Genomic DNA, 8,405 nt, shown 5'->3' with positions numbered 1-8,405 from the left:
GGCGGTGCCTGTCCAGGCTGCTTGGTGCTAATGGAGGCCTGAGCCGGGCCTGCCGGGCTGTGCTGGGGAGCCAGGGTGCCCGAGGGCCAGTCCCCTGAGGATAGGGGGCTGGCAAGGCAGCCCACGAGGGAAGGCGGAGCAGGTGGAGTGATCAGTAGGTCATCGGATGGCTGGCAGGGGCAGGGGCGTGAGGGAGGGGACGGCAGGATGGTGGTGGCCCCGCCGGAGAGCTGGGGCTGGTGACAGATTGGGAGCAGGAGTGTGACAGTCAGATGCAGGTGAGTGGGAGAAGGTTCTAGAACCGGTGGACTCTTGGGGACTGCTCCACCTCACATACACCACTCTTCCTCAGGGCTCAGAAGGGGCAAGACTCAGGGAAGGGAAGGGGGGAGGTGGCACAGAGGCATAGGGGCTGGAGGTCAGGAAGCTGAAGGTACCGGAACTTTCCAGGGTGCCAGAGGGCCTCAAAGGAAAACTAGGAAGGTGAACCAGGAGCTCTGGGGACGAGGTTTGAAGGAAGGGGAACTCCAGGAGTGTGGCAAGGGGACCTGGTGGCTGTTATCAGGGAGAGGACAGCAGCTGAGCCTCCCAAGTCCCCCCAGGAATCAAGCCTATGGTCTCCACACCACTGCCAAGAAGGGGGTCAAGCACCCCCATGTCAGCCCCACCCAGCCCCCTCCTCTCATGGATGGACAACAGGTGAGCACCTGATACCCCAGGCGCCCTCAGCCATCCACACCCACACAAATATACAGCCCAGACAGACAGACAGACAGACACACACACACACACACACACACACACACACACACATATACACAAATGCATAGCCCAGACAGACACAGAAAAATACACAGCCCAGACAGACACACAGAATACACAGCCCAGACACATTCACAGTCGCACAAATACAGAGCCCAGACACACACATAAACACAGACACATACAAGTACTCAGCCCAGACACCCACCAGCACAAATACACAGCCCAGATTCACATACACACACACAAATACACAGCCTGGACACAAACACACACACACACACACACACACACAAACACACATGCACACATGCACACTCAGCCCAGACACACACACGCAAATACACAGCCTAGACACAAATACACATACGTATACACACACACACACACACACACACGCACACTCAGCCCAGACACACACATACACACACACACATACACCACACTCAACTCAGGGAGCCTGAGAAACAGGACAGGGATAAGGCACTTGCCTTCTACGCAGCCGACCCCAGTTCGAGCCCTGGCACCTCACTTGGTCCCCCAAGACACACCAGGAGTGATTCCTGAGCACAGAGCCAGGAGTGAGCCCTGAGCACTTCCGGGTGAGATACTCCCCCTCAGGAAAAAAAACATACACAGAGCCCCCCACTAACACACATAATACACACAGACCCTCACTAATACACAGCCCCCACTAACACACAAGCCCCTACTAGCACATATCCCCCACTAACACACAGCCCCCCAGAAACATGCAACACACAGAGACCCCCACACCACTGAGTGCAGGGCTGACGTGTGCTCACAGACCCCTTTCTTCAGCTGCTGACTTCATTATCGCTCACCTGGACCACACCTGTCCCCTACTCATTCCCTGGGGCCCCGCAAGTCCAGTCACTGACCCCCACCCTGCCCCCAGGGCTTGAGCACACTAATCAGAGCCTGCAGGGGAGGCAATGGGCGCTGGGCCATATCCTTCCTCCCCTCCTCCAGCCTGGGTCAGCGCCTCCCCCACCCCCTTTGCTAAGCTTCCAGGTTGGAGGGGGCCTGCAGGAGCCCTCTGGGGCTGAGTGCTCCCTGAGAATGAGATCTCTGAAGAACCAGGAATCCACGCCATGCAGGCCCCCTGGCCCCTACGCTAGCTAGCGGGCCTCTGCCTCCTTCCAGTCCTGCTCCCCAGGGGTGCACCCTGCAGGCACTGCAGCTTCCAGGAACCAGGCAGCCCCGCGAAAGGCCTCCTGTCCCCCGCCCCCTGGTCTCCAGACAGAATCCCAGACTCCCTGGGCCCTGGGCTCCCCGTGCCAGCCTGCTTCGCTGAATGCATGGAGTGCGGCGGACAGGCTGTGCCTAGGAGAAGAGCCAGGCCCCCAGCAGCCCCCAGCAGGCCCCAGCAGACCCCCAGTGGACTCCCAGCAGACCCCAGCAGACCCCCAGAGGACCCCCAGCAGCCCCAAGCAAGCCCCCAGTGGACCCCCAGCAGCCCCTAGCAGACCCCCAGTGGACCCCCAGCAGCCCCTAGCAGCCCCCAGTGGACCCTCAGCAGACCCCCAGTGGACCCCCAGCAGCCCCCAGCAGCCCCCAGTGGACCCTCAGCAGCCCTTAGCAGACCCCCAGTGGACCCCCAGCAGCCCCCAGCAGGCCCCCAGTGGACCCTCAGCAGCCCCCAGCAGGCCCCCAGTGGACCCTCAGCAGACCCTAGCAGACCCTCAGAGGACCCCCAGCAGCCCCCAGCAGGCCCCCAGAGGACCCCCAGCAGCCCCCAGCAGGCCCCCAGAGGACCTCCAGCAGCCCCCAGCAGGCCCCCAGTGGACCCTCAGCAGACCCCAGCAGACCCCCAGAGGACCCCCAGCAGCCCCCAGCAGGTCCCCAGAGGACCTCCAGCAGCCCCCAGCAGGCCCCCAGTGGACCCTCAGCAGACCCCAGCAGACCCCCAGTGGACCCCCAGCAGGAGCCTTGGCAGCAGCCTCGGCAGCAGGCCCCCGGGACCGTGAGGAGACTCGCGGCTCTCACTGCTGGGGCCGCAGCGCCACCCCCGCCCCAGACTGTCTCTGTGCCCCCAGACAGGCTCCAGCGTTAATATGGAAAGTTTGAGCAGCTCCTGGCCGGTGTCAAGGAGGAATCTGTGGGCAGGGAAGTGACAGGCAGGATGGGGACAGGCCGGCAGGAGGAACCTGGGGCCCTGAGAGGAGCAGGCTGGGGGCCAGGGTGCTGCGCAGACCCCCAGATGCTGGAACCATTTCGGGCCCAGGGCACGGCAGCCCCTCCACCACGTCTCACTCAGGTAGCGGGCCCGGCGCTGCCCATATCAGCGGTGCTCTGCTGGGAAGAGACTCGACTTTCCTGTGTCTTCATTGCATCCGCTTCCAAACGGGATACGGGGGTGCTGGAGACACAAGTCGGGGGGTAGAGCTTGCATTGCACACGGCCAACCTGGGTTCAATCCCCGGTGTCCCATAGGGCCCCCAGAGCACAGTCAGGAGTGATCCCCGAGCACCACCAGCAGGACACAAACACAAAACAGTCAAAACAAAGCAGACGGGGACAGTGGGCGGGGGGCGGGGGGGAAAGCACCCGCCTCGCAGGGGTGCGCCCCCGAGTTCCGTCCCCGATGCTGCCCACGTGTGTCAAGCTCTGCCAGTCAGCTGCGTGGGACCCCAGGTGCCACAGCCAGGTGAAGGTGACTTCATAATCACACCAAGGGCGTGTGTGACTGGGGAGGGGCAAGTCGAGAAGGGAGCACTGAGGGGATGGAGGGAAGGTGAGGAGCAACCGGAGCTGCACATGGCCCAACTGATGGACCCGCCTGGCGGGACACAAGTCCCTCTCCTCTCCTCTCCCTGTCTCTAGCCCACAAGGGCCCTGGTCTGGCCTGGGGTGGGCAGGAAGGCTGCCCCAGGTGCTAGAGTGCCCCCAGTGCTGGGCAATAACTCTAGCACCCTGGTTTCTCTAGGGGAAACCTCCCGTATCACCTCCTCTGGGCAGCCCTCAGGGGTTAGACAGTGCTCGGGGGACCCTGCACAGGAGGGAGCTTTGGACCCCTGGCTGGAGGGAGAAGCCTCCTAGCTTTGCCCTGCCTCAGCTCCCCCACCCCCCTTTATTTCCGAAGGGCAGGAAACCCTGGGTGTGTCTGCCCTGAGTTTCCCGGCTCTGAAGGGGTTACTCAGCTCAGCGCCTGCCCACTGCAGGTCCCAGCTGCCTGGGGCCTGTGGTCAGAGCTAATGCAGAGAGAGTTGAGGACAGGAGGGATAAAGTTATTAGCATCTTCATCGATCGTCCAGGGGTCTGGCATGGGGTTCACAGGGCGTGGGGAGCGACTTTCAGGGACATACACCCCATCTCCTACAGCGGGAGCCAGGACAGAACGGGGGCAGCAGGACAGACCCGGGGACAGGAAGTTGGGGTGGACAGTCTGGGAACAGGAAAGAATAGGGGACAGGACAGTTGGGGGACAGGACAGAATGGGGGACACAACAGAATGGGGCAGGACAGAATGGGGGACAGGACAGCTGGGGAACAGAAAAGAATGGGGGACAGGACATTTGGGGGACAGGACAGAATGGGGGACCGGACAGAATGGGGCAGGACAGTCAGGGGACAGGACAGTTGGGGGACAGGACAGAATGGGGGACAGGACAGTTGGGGGACAGGACAGAATGGGGGACAGGACAGAATGGGGGACAGGACAGTTGGGGGACAGGACAGAATGAGGGACAGGACAGTTGGGGGACAGGACAGAATGGAGGACAGGACAGAATGGGGGACAGGACAGTTGGGGGACAGGACAGAATGGAGGACAGGACAGTTGGGGGATAGGACAGTTGGGGGACAGGACAGAATGGGTCAGGACAGAAATGGGGACAGGCCAGGCGGGGCAGATGAGGAACAGGACAGAATGGGGACAGGACAGCCGGGGCAGGACAGTTGAGGCGGCAGAATAGAACAGGGGCAGGCTCAGCGCCCGTGCCTAGGAACCGGCTCAGCTCGTGTGCCCCTAGTTGGTGGGTGGGGGCTGGGCTCCGACTCACTGCCCTTGGCCCTGCTCCAGTCCCTTCTCTCCTCTCCCACCCCCCACCCCTGCAGGATTCGGGGTCAGGGTGGAGAGAGGTTGAGAAATGGAGCTAGAGGGGCTCAGGGGAGCGTGGGGGGAAGGTGGTGTCCTCTGTCCCTCCCCAGATTTACATCCATGTGTCTGAGCCGCCCTCAAGGGACACTGACATGCAGGGGTGGTTGGGGTGCTTCCAGGGGGACCCCTCCCACCCCCAGTGAGGGGGTCCCAGAGAGTGTGGCTGTGTGGGCTAGAGGCTGGAAATCAGAAAGGGTGTGGCCGGGGAAGGGATGCAGAGAGCTGGGATGGGGGAGGCGAGAGGCAGGCGTGGGGAGAGGAGGGGAGGGGAGGAGGGCTCTGAAGTGAGGGGTGAGGGGAGTGGGAGGCAGGGAGGACTCAATCTCTCTCCCCCTCCATCCACACTCCTCCCCCACTTCTCTCCCTTCCCTTTGGGGACAGGAGGGGCCAAAGTGACTTCTCGGAGGAGCTGGTGAGCTGCTTCCCCCCTGGCTGGAGAGGCGGTAATTAAGGACAGGGCAGGAGGGGCACTGGCTAACAGGGGTATTAATCAGGAGGCATCCCTAGTGACGGATAGGGTTCTCCCGGTGGTGTGTGTACATGTTGTGTGCATGCGCCATGCGCACAGGTGGGTGCATGTGTGCATTTTTTGTGTGTACCCATATGCATGTGTGCACATGTTTGTGTACTGTGTGCATGCGTGTGCATATGCATGTGTGCACAGTGTAAATGTTGCTTGTGACAGTGTGTAAGTATATGTGTGTGCACACATGTGTGCGTATGTGTTGGAAGGCAGCTCTGGGGATCCCCCACGTGCCCTGTCACCTGTCCCTCTCCCCACAGTGTCCACTGCTGGGCTTGTCTGGAGTGCCCTGCCCTGTACCCGAGCCCCCGCTGAGCCTCCCTCCCCCCATCCAGCCTGCTTTGTGAGGGCAGCAAGCAGCAAGCGCCCCCGCCCCCAGACCCCTCACTCGCTCTCCTTGTGGGCAGCGGGCACATTAGGTGATTCCCGAGGCTGTCATCCCTGCTAATTGCCTCTCAACCTCCCCCTCATCGCCAGAGCAGCCCCCACTCCTGAGAACTCCATTAGCCCCCCTCCCTTGATAGCCCCTAAATCAGCCCCAATTATTCACAGGAGGAGGGTGGGGCTGAGCTGTGATTACAGCAGGAGTGGGGGGAGGGCTTGGAGCCCGCAGGCTGAGGCTGGGGGAGGGGTGACAGGCCTGGGACCCCCAGTGCTGAGGGCCTGCAGCCTGAAGCAGGGCAGGCGGGTGTGGACAGTGGACAACTTGGGGGGGTGGTTTCAGCTCGTACTGCAGCACCCCAGACTCATTGTCCTGAAGGGTGATGGAGGGTGTCTGCGGGGCCCAGGGAGACAGAGCCCCAGGAGGGGCATCTATCCCGATTCCTGAAAGACCCCAAGGGGACACCGGCAGGGGCAGCTGGGAGGCAGAATGACATCCGTCCTGCTGGGTGCACCAGGGTTAGGGACTGGACAGCAGTGAGGCCCCTGTCCAGGGTCAGGGGGTTCTGTGCCACTGCTCAAGGGGCTGTCACCGCCTGCCAGCACCCTCCTGGGGCTGAGCCCTGGCACCCTTGGCCACCCCTGCTCTCAGCCCCTCACCTGCTCCCTCTCACCTGTCTCTGCACATGGCACACAGCAGCTTCCGTCCTTTGAAGCCAGAGTGGACCCTTCTCCTCTCCCAGAACCCCCAGGGCTCCCCATGCTCCCCATCCCAGGCAGAGCACACCTGCATCTTCCCACAGCTCCAGGGGCAGGCGGGCAGTGCCATCTGCCTGTCCTCAGCCTCTTCCACACTCACTCCCACACACACACACTCACACTCATTCACACTCACACTCTCACACACACTCATACATTCATACTCACACACACTAACACACAAACTCACTCTCACAAATTCACACTCACACACTTACACACTCACTGTCATACATTCCTACACACACTAACACACTCACAAACTCTCTCACACATTCACACTCACACTCTCACTTACACACTCATACATTCATACTCACACTCACTAACACACACTTGCACACCACACACACTCACATATTCAAACTCATACTCACATACACACTCATGTACATTCACACACACACTCGCACTCACACTCATACTCACACTCATACGCATACACACTCACTCACACATATACATACATTCTCACACTCTCTAACACACTGTTGTCCCACACATATATACATTATCACACACTCAAACACTGTCACACATGATAATACACACATATACACACACTCATTCAACATACATTCTGTCACAGTGTCACACACTCACATATTCACACAAGCACTCACACATACTTCCTAACTCATACGTTTTCTTTTTTTTTTTTTTTTTTTTTTTTTGCTTTTTGGGTCACACCTGGCGATGCACAGGGGTTACTCCTGGCTCTGCACTCAGGAACCACCCCTGGCCGTGCTCAGGGGACCATATGGGATGCTGGGATTTGAACCCGGGTCGGCCGCGTGCAAGGCAAACGCCCTACCCGCTGTGCTATCTCTCCAGCCCCCTAACTCATACGTTTTCTTACACACACTCACACTCACTCCCTGGGCTGGCTGTGTGCGAGGCGAAGGCTCTGCCCGCTGTGCTCTTGCTCAGGCCCCCGAGTAAGAACAAGGTTTTCCTGCTCAGACTGCACCCTAATTCTGTTGGATCTCTCATTTCTTTTATTTATTTTTTGGAGGGTGGAGGGCTCCCACCTGGCTCTGCACAGGTCTTCCTGACTCTGTACTCAGGGATCATTCCTGGTAGTGCTTGCAGGTCCAAGGGGTGCCTGGAACGGGACCCAGGTTGGCTGCGTGCAAGGCAGGCGCCTCCGCCTGTACCCCCTGGCCCCAGGCGCAGTCTCTGACCTGGTCTGGAACACGGTTGAGGCTTCCCTGCCTGAAATGTCTTTCCCCTCAAATCTGCAAGGAACCCTCCTTGTTTCTTTAGGTCTTCCCGTTTGAGTGAAACTGTTCCTGACCCCCTTTCCAAACTCCCTGCACATCCTCGTCCTTTCCTGTTTTATTTCCTCTGTTTCAGAAAAATTAGCATTTATCATCTCCCAGCACATACATCATGATTGCACTGATTCAGTCTACTGAGCACCTCTCCCCAGCACCGCTCAAACATGAGACTGGAGCAATAGTAGTACGGCGGGTATGGAGCTTACCTTGCATGCGGCTGACCTGGGTTCAATCCCCGGCATCCCATATGATCCATTGAACATGCAGCGAGTCATTCCTGAGTGCAGAGCCAGGAGTGATCCCTGAGCACTGCCAGGCGTTGCCCCAAAACAAAAACAAACAATCAACCCACCCCCATCCCCCGAGATTCATTTCTACCTTCCACATGCAGGCAGAGAAACTGCAGCCCCAATGCCTACACATAGTAGGCGCTCCACAAACCTTTATCAAATGGATGAATGAATAATTAACACTTTCCCCAGCTAACAGGTGATCTTGTGGAGTACAGGGAACTTGCGTGTCTAGCTTAAATAAGTTTTTTTGGGGGGGCTTTTTTGGGGGGGTTCACACCCGGTGT

The sequence above is a fragment of the Sorex araneus genome, chromosome 5, assembly GCF_027595985.1.
Source record: "Sorex araneus isolate mSorAra2 chromosome 5, mSorAra2.pri, whole genome shotgun sequence".
Classification (NCBI taxonomy): domain Eukaryota; kingdom Metazoa; phylum Chordata; class Mammalia; order Eulipotyphla; family Soricidae; genus Sorex; species Sorex araneus.
The sequence above is the reverse complement of the archived record's forward strand: the minus strand, read 5'-3'. Positions refer to the sequence as shown.